Here is a 16329-nt window from a genome sequence, read left to right as displayed (position 1 = left end):
CAGTTTAGGTTATTTGTCCCAGCTATGCTCCCTGCTTTTTTTTTTTTTTTTTTTTTTTGTTTGTTTGTATCTTCTCAGTGGCAGAACATGAGACAAGGAGGGGAAAAGTCCTTGACTTTGGATAAACACAACTTAGCAAAAATCAAAATATCACTGTGTTATCAACACCATTCTCATTATGAATCTAAAACACAGCAGCCTTAACAGCTACTGAGAAGCTGTAATCAGGATGATACCCACTGCTTATTCCATATCATCTGCATTATGTCAAATTTCACACTCTCCAGTATCCCATCACCTTCCCTGTTTTGATAAATACAAAACATTATTCCACATCATTCTCTTAGTCAATGGAACACTCTATTAAAACATCCACACAATTTAAAAAAAATGTTTGAATTAATTTAATCCATTACTTTGGCCTTCATCCTTGCTAGGAGTCTTTCAGGCAGAAAAGATGGTATGAGGTGTTGGTTTGTTGCATGCTGCACATTTGAGCCAGTTCTGATCCCAGTACTGCTGTACATGGTGGTTTTATCAAAGTTCATTTTTGAGAGTGTGATGATCAGAGGGAAATCAGGCTCAGATCCCCAGAACAGTTTGGTTTATGACTAATGCCCTATTGATACCTCAATTGATGACTGAGGTACTCTGTGAGGTGATACACATGCAGCTATTATTACTGCTTCTACGCACAGAAGCGGTAATACGGTGTTGCATAGTTGTCACTACATCATATAATTTAACTCATTGGCTATTTTCACCTAAAATCAAATCACCTTGAGACCCACACAGGACTTGCCCATCTTCCAGCATTACCCACCAAGTGCACCTGGGTCCTTGAACAAAAGCAGTCCCACAGATAGGTTTGCCTTTGCCTGGGGCAGGAATAACCCAGACCATTTTCCCCAACATGCTTTTAGTATGCACTACAGGGAATTTATCCCCTTCTACACCACATAAAATCTTTGGGCAGGGCCAGCCTGGCTGGCAGATCCTCTGGTATCTAACCACGTGGCCTTTGCTAAATGTGTATGTATCCCAACATTTGAGTGTCCCGCCACCCATTGCTCTTAGTGTAGTCTTTAACAGTCGATTTCATAATTCATTCTTTCCAGAGGCTGGTGCATGATAGGGAATGATACATCCACTCAATACCATGTTCTTTGGCCCAAATGTCTATGAGGATGTTCAGGAAGGACGTTCCACTGTCTGATTCAGACCTTTCTGGGGTGCCATGTTGCCACAGGACTTGCTTTTCCAGGCCCAGGATGGTGTTCCAGGCAGTGGCATGAGGCACAGGGCATGTCCCTAGCCATCCCATAGCTGCTTCCACCACTATAAGCACATGGCACTTGCCATCACAGATTTAGAGGGGTATGATATGGTCAATCTGCCAAGCTTCCCCATATTTATACTTCAGGCATCATCCTCCATACCAAAGAGGCTTTACTGCCTGGCCTGCTTTATGACAGCTCATGTTTCACATTCATGGATAACCTGCGTCCTTGGTTAAGTCCACCTCTCAATCCTAAACCAATCTCTATGTTGCATCTCTTCCTTGGTGTCTCAAGGTATTATGGGCCCACCAAGCTAGAAATAATTTACCCTTGAGTTGCCACTCCAGGTTCACCTGAGACTCCTGAGTTCTGGAAGCCTGATTCAACTGCTGGTTATTCTGAGGTTCTTCAGTGGCCTTGGGCTTGGGTACATGATGTGCTTTCACAACCAGGTTCTCCATCTGGGCAGCAGTATCTTGCCACAATGCAGGAGCTCAGATGGGTTTACCCCTACACCAATTATTCTGTTTCACAATTTGCCAATTATTCTGCTTCCATTACTGCAACCACCCCCACAGGGTATTTGCCACCACCAAATCAGTATAAAGCATTGGCCATTTCTCTCATTCAGCAATGTCTAAGGCCATCTGGATGACTTTCAACTCTGCAAACTGACTCGATTTACCTTCTCCTTCAGCAGTTTCTGCAGCTTGCTGTGGGGGACTCCAGACAGCCACTTTCCATCTCTGGTGCTTTCCCATAAGGACAGCAATGACCAAACAAAAAAGACATATTGCTCCTTCCTTTCTGGTAATGTATTACATAGTGGGGGCTCTCCAGCACATCTTACCTCTCCTTCTGGTGACATTCCCAAATCTTTGCCTTCTGGTCAGTCCATGATCACTTCTAAGATTCCTGGATGATGAGATTTCCTATCCAAGCTCGTTGTGCAACCAGTGCAACCCACTTACTCCATATAGCATTGGTTGCATGATGTGTAGAGGAGATTCCCCCTTTGAATCTCCAGCCCATTGTACAACCAAGCATACCAGGAGGAGCTGTGCTTCAATACAAATTACTTCCAAAGTAGCTTGGACACCATAAACGGCCATGTATCTGCTTTTTATTTGCAGTATAACAGGCCTCAGATCCTCTGTATGGCCACTTCCAAAAACCTAGGGTTCACCCTTGAGCCTCACCTGGTGCTTTCTCTCAGAGGCTCCAGGAAGAACCATTCTCTTCAACTGCAGATAAGGCACATTTTTTACATCTTTCGCTATTCAGACTGGCCAAGGGATACACCATGAATTATCTCCTGTTTGGTTTATTCAAAGGCTTGTTGCTGTCCAGGGCCCCATTCAAAATTATTCTTCTTCTGTGTTATGTGCTGGAGGGAGCTTACAACCAGACTGATTTGAAATGTTCATTTTCCAAAATCTCACAGTGCCTAGAAGAGCTGGTGTTTATTTCTAGGTAGTTGGTGGACACATCACTGTTATCCTATTAGTAATGTCCATTGTGATCTGGTGATGTTCATCTTGCCATTCTATTCCTAAAAATTGCATGTCCTATGCAGGTCCCTGTTTTATGGAAAAAATGGACTTTAGAAGGATTTGGATATTCTTTCCTTTCTCAAAAACTTCTCCTGCAGTATTCCTCCAGAGATCTCATCAATACATTCCAGGAGTGCTGCTTCACCCTGCACCAGTGCAGTCTGGATCAGTCCACGACAGAAGGTAGGGCTGTGTTTCCATCCCTGGAACAGTCAGTTCCAGGACTATTGGACATCCCTCCAAGTGCAAACAAACTGTGGCCTGCTCTCTGCTGCCAGAGGGATTGAGAAAAACACATCAGAAAAGTCAGCAGTGGCACCACTTGGCTACCTTTGACTCATTTTGCATTGAAGCCCCAGAATGCCGGGTTTGGCAGCACCAGAGGTGGCATTCACTCAGGCCATGATAATCTAGTCTTAGTCTCCATCCCCAGTAGACTTTCACACTTGCCATATGGGGCTGTTAAGGGGTAAGCAGCTCCTGCTGTTCACTCCTTGGCTCTCCAGCCAGCAAACCATGGGTAGGAGGAGTTACAGAGTCTCTGTTGGAGCCTTATTACCTGTGGTAGTGAATGGCACCTGCTGCTCCTCAGCCTTCAGCAGCCCCACAACAGGAGGGTCCTCTGGGAGACCAGGCAAGGTAAATCACTGTTTAATTTCCTCAAAGCCTTGTATTCCTGTGGGCCTGGCACAGCAGTAAACCCAGTAAACCCAGTTATCCCTCTCCTCTACCTGGCTAGAGGCTAAGGCCAATCTAATACTGATCTCAAGGTTCCCCACTAACATCTCGTAGAAATTGACTAGAACTTCTTTCTGTAGGGTCAGTATTATGACCACACCTTCCATTCTGCCTGGAAAACTGTCTGCTGGACACTGGAGCAGCAACCTCCCTGGAAAAAAATGCACTGTGCTTGTTTTCCCCTGCAGTTCCTGCACCTGTGCATCTAGAATCAAGGTGGATTGCTCATCCCACTTCCTCATATCCTCTCTGTGGCCCTGCTGGTAAAACTACAGCGTACCCTGTGGTGTGTACCTTTTATATCCTCTCTCTTGGGCAAGAGGACACCTGCTGTCAGTAGTAGAAATAGGGGCCCCTACAGGTGAGGAGTAGGACATATTCTCACTGAAATGCTGAAAATCCTGAGTCAGTTAAATCTACCAGTTTATCTGATAGCTTTTCCACAGCTGCAGTGGTGGGGGAAGGAATACTGCCTTTATATTCCTGGATGTGGAAAATCACCCACTGTTGGCTGTGCATTATCTTTCCGAAGTACTGTTGACAAGGGGTTGGCATGTGCTGTTGGTGCACTCTGTACAAATTTGCACCATGAATTGTGGACATAAGACATCATCTGGACCTGGGAGAGCTGCACATTATCCAGGTCAAAATATATCACTTCTCATATGGCTAATTGCCTCAAGTATTTAATACTTTACTGCAGCCCATTTGCTTGTTACATGGAATATCTTCTTTATAGGGATACCTTGCCCTCCCACTTGATAAGAGTCATGTCCACAGACAAAGGACTTGTGTCTTTTTTCCCACTGCTTTGTCAATGCCCAGTTTCTCAGCAAGTGGTCCCAGCTCCCTGCTTTCCTTACTCTCTTAAATGCCACACTATTGTCTCTATTGTCCCAGCACTGGAGCAGACAGGTGATTATACAGCCACCTGGACAATGACTGAAATCTTCTCATATCTCCCACAGCTCACTCAGGAAAATGGATCAACTGTGGCTGTCTCTTCTGTCTCCTCTTCCAGTTCCTGTGATGGCCTTGAAGATGGCTCTGTAATTCACCCCTGTGACAGTGCTGCTTCTTTGTCCTCTTTATTCTTCCTGTCCTCCTTGACTGTTTTTGCTAAAGGTTTTTACAGGGTGATTTTCATGTACTTTTATTCTGCTTCTGTGCAGCGGTAACTGACACTGGCACCTGCAGATTCTGTTTCAGTGGTTTCAGTGGCAGTTCCTGTCACTGGGGTTGGAGCAGCTGCAGTGTCTCACAGTGGCTGGAGCAGTTGCATGGCCTGCTTTCATCTTATTGTCAGATTCAGAGATCTTTTCTCCCTCAGACTACTGAGCAGTGTTGACCATGGCTCAATAAGACTGGGCCAGGCCACAATATGTTACAGTGACTTGGGCTCTCTCTGGGCTGCCAGGGTGACAGCACACTTTTAAAAAAGCAGTTTACTAGTTTCTGGATTCTGTACTTGCTCAGAGGTAAGGTGCAAATATCTTGAAGGTGCCCACTGCCCTATATACTTACTCATAAAATCCCATGAACCCTGCCACTCCAAACTATTCAGCTGTTCCTGTAACAGCTAGGGCAGAGTTAATTTCTTCTCAGTAGCTGCTATAGTGCTGTGCTCTGGATTTAGAATGAGAATGGTGTTGATAACACAACAACGTTTTGCTTTTTGCTAAATTGTGCTTATCCAAAGTCAAGGACATTTCCCCCGCTCCTTATCTCATGCTCTGCCAGTGAGAAGATACAGAAAAAAAACCCAAGCTGGGACAAGTGACCTGAACTGGCCAAAGGGATATTGCACACTAGAGAACATCATGCCTGGTATATAAAGTGGGAAGAGTTACCTGGAATGGCAACTGTGCTGGATTTGGGAAGGAGGAGTCTGATCAGCCCGAGGTGGTGAGCATTGTAGATCACTTGTTTTCTTTCTACTACTACTACTATTATTATTATTATTATTATTATTATTATTATTATTATTATTATTATTATTATTATTATAGTTTCTTTTCAATTATTAAACTGTTCTTATCCCAACATATGAATTTTACACGAACCTTCTCCCTGTTGCACTGGGTTGGAGGTGGAGAGAGGGTGTGGAGTTGAGCAAGTGTTTGCTTTGTGCTTCATTTCCATCTGGCCTTAAACAACAACAGTCCTTTTTGCACCTGATCATGGACCCAGAAGGTTGATATAAGGGCAGGTCTGAAAGTGTCTTAAAAGAAAATTGTTATAAACATTAATCGTTGTAGTTTAACAGCTGCTAGCTACAATGTGGATTTATTTGCTCTCGTATTTGTGACATTTTTTCTGTATTGTGATACCAGTGATACTAGTACTTGTTCTCTGATATAGCGTGTCCGGTCCGCTCCGACTGAGTCGGGGACTTCGGGCACGCTTTGATGGTAATAAAGAGAATCTTCCACTAGGCGGGAGTCTCTCAGGCGGCTTTATTCCGAGGGTTTATCGAGGGAAGGCGAGGAGGGTGAAGGGAAGCAACCACTCAGAGGGCGAGCCAGCTCTGAGAGCCCCGAACCAGGGCGGGGCAGGGTATATAACAGTTACAGGGGAGGAGGGTCAAGGGGTAGAGCATCCAACCGGGTGAGGGTATGAGGGTGGAGTCAACGGAGAGTGACATGGCAACGGCCAACCGGGATAGAGGGAAGGAGTGGTTTCGGGGGAGGAACCAATGGGGGTACAAAGAGCTGGGAACTTTCCAGAACAAAGGGAAGGGGTACAAAATGATTGACATAAACTGGGGGAAGGGAGAACAGATAACAGACAACTTGGGAGGCGGGAAAACTACACATCTGTGGCCTCCCATGGCAATGCAGGGAGGTCACCAGCCACACCCCCTCCCACATCTCCCCCGTCTTTATTAACTAAATAAGCGGAACCGAAAGTCTTAACTAAATATTGTTTGAAAATGGCTAAAGCAACGAAAATAAGAAAAATAATAACTAAAATCCAAATAAGTCCTTTCACGATGGGGGCTGCCCATCCGGGGATGCCCCACTGCGAGAATGTCTTGTCAACTGGGTCAGCAGCTGATGGGTTCTCAGTCTTTAAGTCCTTTACTTGCTCTCTTATCTGCTGGATGTGGGCTTGAATGGATTTGCTTCTTGATGACAGGTTGAAGCAACACAACCCGTCAAAGTCCTCGCAGCTGTGGCCATGGGCTAAGAGTAAAAAGTCTATAGCAGCCCGATTTTGTAGGGTTGCGTGCCTGGTGGTCTGTTCGTCCGCCAGGAGGTCTGAGAGGGCGGCCGACGTAGCGTTGGCATTCTTGTTTACCCAACACTCCAGGTGAGAAAGCTCACCAAGGGCTTTTGCTGCTGCGTACCATGGAAGGAATATGGACGCAGCGATTCTCTTTGTCTTGCCCCAATTATACAACTGCGAATCACAATTTGGATCGAATTGGTCGTATGAACGTTTCTTGCGGGCCAATTGTTTTTCCTTCCTCCATTCTAAAATCTGGGTTTTATTTGGAGTGAGAGTCGCAAGCTTGCCAAGGCTACATGGTCCTCCCTGGAGCCGAGATGGAATGCCTGACCACACTCTGTCCCCACAGATAAGAAACATCCCCTTGGGCAACACCTTAGGACGTGTGGAAGAAACCGAAACCACCTGGCTGGTGTAATTGCACCAGGTTTGACTGTTGTATTTTTTGCTTAGAGGTGTTACATCCTTTCTGTATGTATTCTTGGCCAAGTCAAGTCCATGCCAATTCTGGCTTGGCCTTCTATAGTAAAATTTGACGCAGTATTCTGCGTGAGAGGACCCCAGCAAGTCCAATTCTTGGGGTTCCTCCTTACTATTAGACAGAATTTTGGTCCACTCGTCCCAAGTGTCGACCGGGTTGGGTCTCTTACCCGTGGTTCGGAGTAGGTCGGAGTTGAAAACTGGCCAATCGTCGGCAACAAGGGGAACCCCCACCAGGCATGTGGACAAGGGGTTGTCCACACTGCCCATGGCCAAACATAGATTGTCCTGCTGCAAGGACTTGGCAAGCGTGACCCACACGTTTTCCTTCGGCTGCTGAACAATCCAGCCGTCCGCCGCTTGTAGCCACAGGATGACGAAGGCCACGGCGACGGTCAGCTGGGTGCAGTGGGGCGGTTTCTGGTGTTTCTCCCGGATTGGTGACATGTGGGCAGCCATCCTCATTCTAATAACACAAGAGAAAACGTAAATAACAGAAAAGGTTTGGTTCCCTCCCCTCCCAGCTCCCCCTTTTGGGTTAAAAAGGAAACAATTTAGGGCACAGGGGTATAGGGAAAGCGGGTAAGGTAAGGGGGTAAGGGAAAGGTAACTGGAGGGGATGGGGTATCTTTAGATGTCGAGTCCGGTGAGTGGTACAGTCTGGTGATGAGGACTCGGGACACCAAGTTGGGACGGCTCCCGGTCCTCTTCGTTCGTCGTCTTTTCCATGCGACTGCGTCGTCCGGTGTTGTGGGAGACGCAGCCTGTGGGTCTTGTTGCGTCGTTGGTTCTGCAGCTGGGGCATCTTCTAGGAATGGCTTCACGTATTTCCCCGGAATCCACTTTGGGCCATGAGCTGTTGAAACACAGGCATACCCTCTCCCCCAGGTTATTAAGGGAAAGGGCCCTGTAATGGCTCGGGATTCCGGGTCCCGGACAAGGACCGGTGGGCGCTCCTTCAAAAGTGCTCGCGTGTTGTTTGTAAAGTGCCTGAGGACGGGCGGGTCTGGCTCACGGTCGGTGCAATTTAAGAAATTCAGTACATAAAGTGCTTTGCAAAGGCGCTCGACCGGAGTCATGGACAACGCCGCGTCATGTTGCTGATCGAGCAATCTTTTGAGTTCTTTGTGGGAGCGCTCCACTATGGCCTGCCCTGTGGGATTATGTGGAATGCCGGTGGTATGTTTGATGCCCCATTGCTGCAAGAACAGTTCAAATTGTTTTGAGGTGAGTCCCGGGCCGTTGTCGGTCTTAATTGCCTTCGGGACTCCTAGTGTCGCGAACGCCATGTATAGGTGTTTTTTGGCGTCCTTCGTCTTCTCCCCAGTGTGGAGAGAGGCGAAGATGGCACCTGAGAATGTGTCTATCGACACGTGGATGTATTTGAGACGGCCAAAAGCGTTGTAATGTGTCACATCCATCTGCCACAGCTCCAATGCTCCCAGTCCCCGAGGATTAACCCCTGACGTCACTGGTGGAAGGGCGAGGGACTGACAGCTGGGGCAAGTGGCGAGGATGGCCTTGGCCTGTTCCTTCGAGATTTTGAATTGCCTGGCAAGGGCAGGAGCGTTCTGGTGGAAAAACGCATGACTGAGCCTTGCCTGTGCAAAAATGTCTGGGATGGTGTTAGTGATTGGATGTACAGAAGAGGTAGTGGCGACAACCGCTGCTAAATGGTCTGCCCTCCGGTTACCCTCAGCGATGGCTCCTGGCAGGTCTGTGTGCGCCCGGACGTGCATTATGTGATAGGGTTGCTCGCGGTGGGAGATCAGCCAAATTAATTCCGTGAGCAACCCAAATAATTTCTTGTTTTGAATTTCTTTGAGCATGGCGTGTTCTGCCCGCTCTGCTATCCCGGCTACATACGCCGAATCAGTGACCAGATTGAAAGGTTGTTGGAATTTTTTGAATGCTCTCACGACCGCAGCAAGTTCTGCGATCTGGGGGGAACCCTCAACGATTTGGATATCAGACTCCCACTTCTGACTTTCCGGGTCCTTCCAGGTGATCACTGATTTGTGGGATTTTCCCGATCCGTCAGTGAACACTGTGAGAGCATCTTTAATCGGTGTTTTGCTTTTGTAGGATTTTGGGGCCAAATAGAAGGTATCCTTAAACAATTTGTGTTTAGGATAATGTATTGAGATTTGGCCGGGGTAGCTATCCAGAGAAATTTGTAAATTCTTGTTGGTTTGCAGGAGAGACTCCAATTGTTCCAGATTTAAGGGGACATAAACGCACGCCGGATCGCACCCTGCGAGGGTCCGGAGGCGTTGCCTGCCTTTAATGATGAGTTTGGCCATCAATTCAGCGGGTGTGGAGATGGTCTTTGGGGGCTGGTGCGGAAGGAACAGCCACTCGATGATGAGGAGTGGGTCCTTACGCCCAGCATCCCACTGAAACAGTAACCCATGGAAGTTTGGGCACTTACCCAAGATGGCAAGGGTAATAGGAAGGACCCGGTCCACACGGTGCGCCTGGCGGGATCTGATGGCCTCCGCAACTCTCTCCAGGGCTCCCTTCGCGGCAGGTGTCAGCTCGCGTGGAGAAGCCAGGTCGCCGTCTCCTCGCAGGAGTTCGAAGAGGGGCGCCAGCTCCTCCGTGGTGAGTCCCAGGAGAGGTCGGATCCACGTGATGGTGCCGCAGATCTGCTGCAGATCCCGCAGGGTCCGTGGGTCGTCTTTGATGGTCACAGACTGGGGCGCGACGGTCCTTCCCGTGATGGTGATGCCCAAGTACTTCCATGGGGCGGAGAGCTGGATCTTCTCATCCGCAATTTGGAAACCCGCATCCTTGATGGCTTTTATTGTCTTATTGAGTGCTGCGCGGAGGTAGGTGGTCGTCTCCGCGCAGACAAGAACATCGTCCATGTAATGTAGGATGATGGCTTCAGGGAAAAGCCGGCGGACTGGCGAAAGAACCTGTGCTACAAAGGTTTGGCAGAGCACTGGAGAATTTTTCATTCCCTGGGGCAAGGTGGTCCATTGATACCTTTTATAAGGTTCCGCCCGATTGATGGATGGTACGGAAAAGGCGAACCTGGGGGCATCTCCAGGGTACAGGGGGATGTTAAAAAAGCAGTCCTTGATGTCAATGACTGCGAGCTGCCAATCCCGGGGAAGCATGGAGGGTGAGGGAAGCCCAGGCTGGAGGGGGCCCATGTCTTCAATGACATCATTTACCCTGCGGAGGTCCTGGAGCAGGCGCCACTTGTCTTTGCCAGGTTTTTTAATCACAAAGACAGGGGTGTTCCATGGGCTGGTGGAGGGTATTAAATGCCCAAGGCGCACCTGCTCCTCAACAAGTTCGTTGAGCGCCTTTAATTTTTCCTCCACAAGGGGCCACTGATCCACCCACACCGGAACATCGGTCTTCCAATTCAACGGTGGGGAGGTGCGCTCCGCAGTGGCCCACACTAAAAATCCCACGCAGGGCTAGGGATGTCAAGGCGGGCACCCCACTGGGACAATACGTCCCTGCCTAATAGCATGATATTAGAGGAAACCACAAACGGTCGAATTGTGGCTATTTGTCCCTCTGGACCCTCCACACTTACCAAGCATCGGCTGCGCATGGAGTTGACAGCTCCGCCCACTCCGGAGATTGTGCCACAAGGGGGCACCAACTCCCAGTCGCGGGGCCACTTTGCCCTGGGAATGATGGTGACATCCGCCCCAGTGTCTGCCATTAGGTTCATCGCCACCGACTTTCCCTGCAAAGAAAGCACAGTCCGGATTATTGGTCTTTCTTTAGTCACATTTTGGGTAAGAAATACATGAAGGTCTTGTCCTGAGTCCCGTTCAGAGAGGCTGTCTGAGTCCAGCAGATAGAGCAAGGCGAAGGGGAGTCCTCTGCCCAAGGTGTAGGGGGGCTCATGGCAGGTGACCGAGACCGTTACCTCGGACCCCGGTGGGACACACACCACTTCAGGGATGATGGAAATCCTGTCGGGTGTGTGCCTTGCGTCTCCGACGATGAGGACGGTCGCTTCGCCCTGGCAGTGAGGGGGCTCCAGGAACCCCGCGGGGATTCTCACCAGGTCCTCATCCTGGAAGGTGACAGTCACGGAGCTCTTGAGGACCTGGCGGCGGCCGGGATCTAAGTTGGCCGTTCTTCGGAGGAGGCGAAGTCCGTCGTCGGTGCTCCGCCAATCCTCCGAAACTGTCCCCTGGGCCATTGGTCCTCCCGGATAGTAGGGAGGCTCGGGCGCTGAGAAGGGCCATTTGTTGTCCTCACGCGGCCCCTCCTCGCGCTCCGCGGCCCGTTTCCCGCCGGCTGGTATGGCGGGAAAGAGTTCCTTGGTGGGGGTCTTGGGGAAGGCATATACGGGTTGTAAAACTGCTCCGGGGGCCAGTGTGGACAGTTCGCTTGTATGTGGCCCATCTGGCCACACCCGAAGCAGCGCACAGTGTTCATGTTCAACATTGCCTCCCCCACCCCTTTACTCACTGCCATGGCGACCGTCACCTCGGTGGATGTTGCCTTGACGCATGCCTCCACCATCTGGGTGATGGTGGGCTCGGGGTCCTGCGGTAACGCCCTCAAGATCTTCTTGGTCTCCGCAGAGGCGTTGGTCACTGCCATCTTTCGGAGGAGCTCTTCCCTTGCCGCAGGGTGCTCTATCTGCTTCTCGATGGCCTCTCTGAGGCGGTCGACAAATTTGATGAATGATTCGTCAGGTCCTTGTAGGATAGTTGAAAAGCTTTGGGAGGGAGTTCTGCCGTCTGGTATTTTCAGCAGCGCGGCACGGCCAGCCTCTCTGATGTCATCGAGGAGCGGTATTGGTAGTTGGATCTGGTCCTCTGGCTGGCCGAACTCTCCATCTCCCGCAATAGTCTCCATTACCTCATCGCCTGTGCCCAGGGTCGCTGCTAGGTTGTGCTTTATAATGAGAGGTTTCAGCAGCTTTTTCCACTGAACCTCCCAAAGCAGCAGTTCCGTGGGGGACAACAGGGATTTGGCAATGTATTTGATGTCATGCTGAACTAATGTCCGTCCCGAGAAGGTGAGGTCCAATACATTTTTAAAGAATGGCGACTCGCGGCCATAGTCTTTTGCCACTCTCCTCAGCTCCTTCACCTCAGCATATGGTACCTGTTCCCACCGGGGCCGCTTTCCCCTCTCCCTCACCACCGGTGCCGCAAAAGGCCCGAGGTCACGTGCCAGGTCTAAATCCCCGTCCTCGATGGCCGCTGCCCGTATCTTAGCCCACCCGCCTCCCGACCTAGGTGTGGGCCGGGGGCTGTCCCTGTCCTCATCCTCTTCGGAGGATGAGGCAGGACGGGTGAGGGCCTTGAACCTCTCCCTGACCGTTGGGCTCCGGTGGCGGGGAGCCTTGCAGGCCAAGATGGCCTGCTTCCGGCCAGGCCGACTTCCGGTTCCGGTAGCGTGGGAACCGGAAGTGGCTGGAGAGGGGGAGGCGGGACTAGGCCCACCTCCCGGGGCGGGGCCTTCCGGCAGGGAGTTCCCACCCACAGGGGCGTGGCCTTCCTGTAGGCTGGTCCCTCCCACCGGGGGTCCACTCAGGGGCGCGGTCAAGGGGACAGAGGGGGCGGGTCCCGACGATGACACCATCGACGCATCAGATGGGGCGGGACCCGACGCAGGGGCGGCACTCGACGGAGGAGGGGTCAAAGGAGAAATGGCGGGAACCCGAGGGGAGTAGGGAGGAGCTGGGACGCCATTTTGTGGCGCTTCTGATGCCAGCTCGGCCATGCGGCCGGCGCCATTTTGTGATGGATGCTGGCACAGATTAGGAATTGAACAGCAAGGTTTTAAACTGGGGACAGGGGTCTGAGGGTCTTGGGATGAGGAAAGGGTCGAACTGGGGTGGCCAGTCCCAGGTCGAAAAGAGGACAGGATGGGACGGGGAGCAGCAGGGAGACGGTGGCAACCCTGTGCCGGACTTTGGCAGGGTCTGCCGCCCGACCCACCCTTAGGGGAAAGAGGGTTAGGAGTGGGGGGGACGGAATGAGGGTTAGGAAAACTGGGGGCCCAACTCTCCCGTTTTTGTTTAAATAACGTAAAAATAGAATGAAATAAAGGAAAGAAACGTCCCACTTTAAAATTCCCCTTAACTTGTAAATCGTATAATAAACGCCCAACTTTTCCCCAAAACTGAACCGAGTTGAAATCCTCCTGCGCAGTGTCAGGAAGGTGGTCAAAAATTAAGTTAATTAAGGCTTTTAAATCCCTTTTGTCAAAAGAAATATTTCCCAAAACGAGGGATGACTTAACATGGGAATAGAAATCCCGCCGAGCCGGAGACATACGGTTGCCGATTATGTCAAAACGGCTTAAAATTCCCCAAAGAGGCAAAGGAGAACAGAAAAGAAAAGAGACGGGGTCGGGTGCCAGACGGGGCACGAAAAAACTCACCACAACGGACGCCCGTCGAAAAGAAGATGGCCTCAATGGGGGGTGGAAGCGCTGCAGGTCCGGAGTGCGAGGGAGCTTCCGCGAAGCTGCTGTTCCTGCTCCTCCGGGTGTCTGCAGCCCACGAGGCGAGGGGTCTTCAGAAAACGAAGCACCGTCGTCCGTGGAACCACGTCCGAACGGCGCTTGGATTCCTCGGGCAGCCGGCTCACGGAGTCGAAGCTGTCGAGGAGACGCTCTCCGCTTGACTCCGCGCAGGGGTCAGCGTGTTCGGGCGCCAGTTATAGCGTGTCCGGTCCGCTCCGACTGAGTCGGGGACTTCGGGCACGCTTTGATGGTAATAAAGAGAATCTTCCACTAGGCGGGAGTCTCTCAGGCGGCTTTATTCTGAGGGTTTATCGAGGGAAGGCGAGGAGGGTGAAGGGAAGCAACCACTCAGAGGGCGAGCCAGCTCTGAGAGCCCCGAACCAGGGCGGGGCAGGGTATATAACAGTTACAGGGGAGGAGGGTCAAGGGGTAGAGCATCCAACCGGGTGAGGGTATGAGGGTGGAGTCAACGGAGAGTGACATGGCAACGGCCAACCGGGATAGAGGGAAGGAGTGGTTTCGGGGGAGGAACCAATGGGGGTACAAAGAGCTGGGAACTTTCCAGAACAAAGGGAAGGGGTACAAAATGATTGACATAAACTGGGGGAAGGGAGAACAGATAACAGACAACTTGGGAGGCGGGAAAACTACACATCTGTGGCCTCCCATGGCAATGCAGGGAGGTCACCAGCCACACCCCCTCCCACACTCTGAGGTGTATTTTGTAGGATGGGACTATGATATGACAATGTTGGCCATACATACACAACAACTGGGTGCATGTGTACAGGCACCTCTGTGCTCTGGGAGTTCTTTACTGTGAATGATTAATAATTGTATTTTTCTCCTCAGAGAAACAGCCTATGAGGGGAACACCTTCCTAATTTTTTTCTCCCTCTCCTTTTTTCCTTCCTTGCCCTCCAGGCTGATAAGAGTAGTCAAAAAATTTTAAGATTTTGAATATCCTTTGACTACATTTGAAACTCAACTGGTCTTTTTACTGGGAGCCAGCATGTTGTTGCAAAAAAGCTGGACAGTTTAGAGAGGTGGGAAGAAGAGCTGAATTGAAATTGGTATGTTGAAATAGAACAATTTGATAATTGAAAATAAAGTAAAATAATATAACAATGGTAACAAAAAGGGAAAACAGCACTTGATGCACAATGCAATTGCTCACCACCTACTGACTGATGCAAGACTCCCCTTCTCAAACCCAGATTGGTGACTGCCCCCAGTTTAGGTACTGGGCATGACCTTCTATGGTGTGGAATATCCCTTTGGCCAGTTACAGTCACCTGTCCCTGCTATGCTCCCTCCTGGTTTGGGAGAGCATGAGAAAAGGAGGGAATAAAAAGTCCTTGACTTTGGAACAACAGGACTTAGCAAAACCCAAAACATCAGTATGTTATCAACACCCCTCTCATCCAAAACACAAGACCATAACATCTACTGAGAAGAAATTAACTCTATCCCAGCTGAAGCCAGAAAAGCATGATAGAAATATAATGCTGAATCTCTGTACAAAGTAGTAAAATTGAAGAGAAACTGCTAGATTGTTCCTTAATCTTTGTTGAATGCAGAGTAGCATTGAACTTAATTCATTTTGCATTTAATTATCAAATAAATTCTAAAAATTGTTAAAGAAGATATGCACAAAAAGCTGTGCTTGCTTTCATGAAGTAATCTTAGGGACACTGCAAAGATGCATATGAAGTCAGAGACCACAGCTTTGGTGTACTGCTTCTTCATCCTCCAAAACACAGTCAGTGTCCTGCAAGAATGGAAGAGGGAAGAATAAATTGCTGTGGTAGAAACAGAGAATGAAGCTAAGCAGAAATATAGATCCTGATTATTAGAAAGGACAGTTACATCTGGAAATGTACAAGGCAATTGTATTCAAGAGGATCTAAACCTGTGTGTGAGGTTTCACAGGCTAATAGCTCTGCTGCTCTTGACCTTCTGCAGCATTTTGCTCTGTCCTTTTCCAAGCAAAATACCTGGGTTATACAAATATGAAGCTGAAATACAGATGTGTTTTCCCTTGATGTCTACATTCCTTATAATCAAGGTGGATTTCATGACCTGATGGTATAGTGGAAATCAATGCAATGGAGGTACAGTCCTGGCAGAGGACAGAGCTGTATCTTTCAGTGGCAATGGTGTTTTGCCTCTGTAACACTTCTGGCCTGATAGCAAGTGGCTGGAGAAGTCAAATGTATCATACAACCTGCTGGAAATGACCATTTTACTGAGTTCATTTTGGAGTTCCCTTTTCTCTAGACATGTCACCCCTTTGAAAATAATCAGAAGCAGACAGAAATTCATAGAATGCAGCAAAAATTTGCTGGGCAGAAACACTTCAGTCACATTTTTGTGACAAAGGATATAAAAAACTCGGATGTCTTTAGAAAGCTGTCAGCACTGCAGTGACATCTCTTTACCAGAGGTTATTAGACATTTCTAGACTATCATGGTAGTTCTAAACTATGTCCATCTTCTGGGCATAAATTTTCAGAGGTTACTAGACATTTCCAGACTATCATGGTAGTTCTAAATTATGTCCATCTTCTGGGCATAAATTTTCA

The sequence above is a fragment of the Taeniopygia guttata genome, chromosome Z, assembly GCF_048771995.1.
Source record: "Taeniopygia guttata chromosome Z, bTaeGut7.mat, whole genome shotgun sequence".
NCBI classification, from domain to species: domain Eukaryota; kingdom Metazoa; phylum Chordata; class Aves; order Passeriformes; family Estrildidae; genus Taeniopygia; species Taeniopygia guttata.
Note: the sequence above shows the minus strand (reverse complement) of the source record.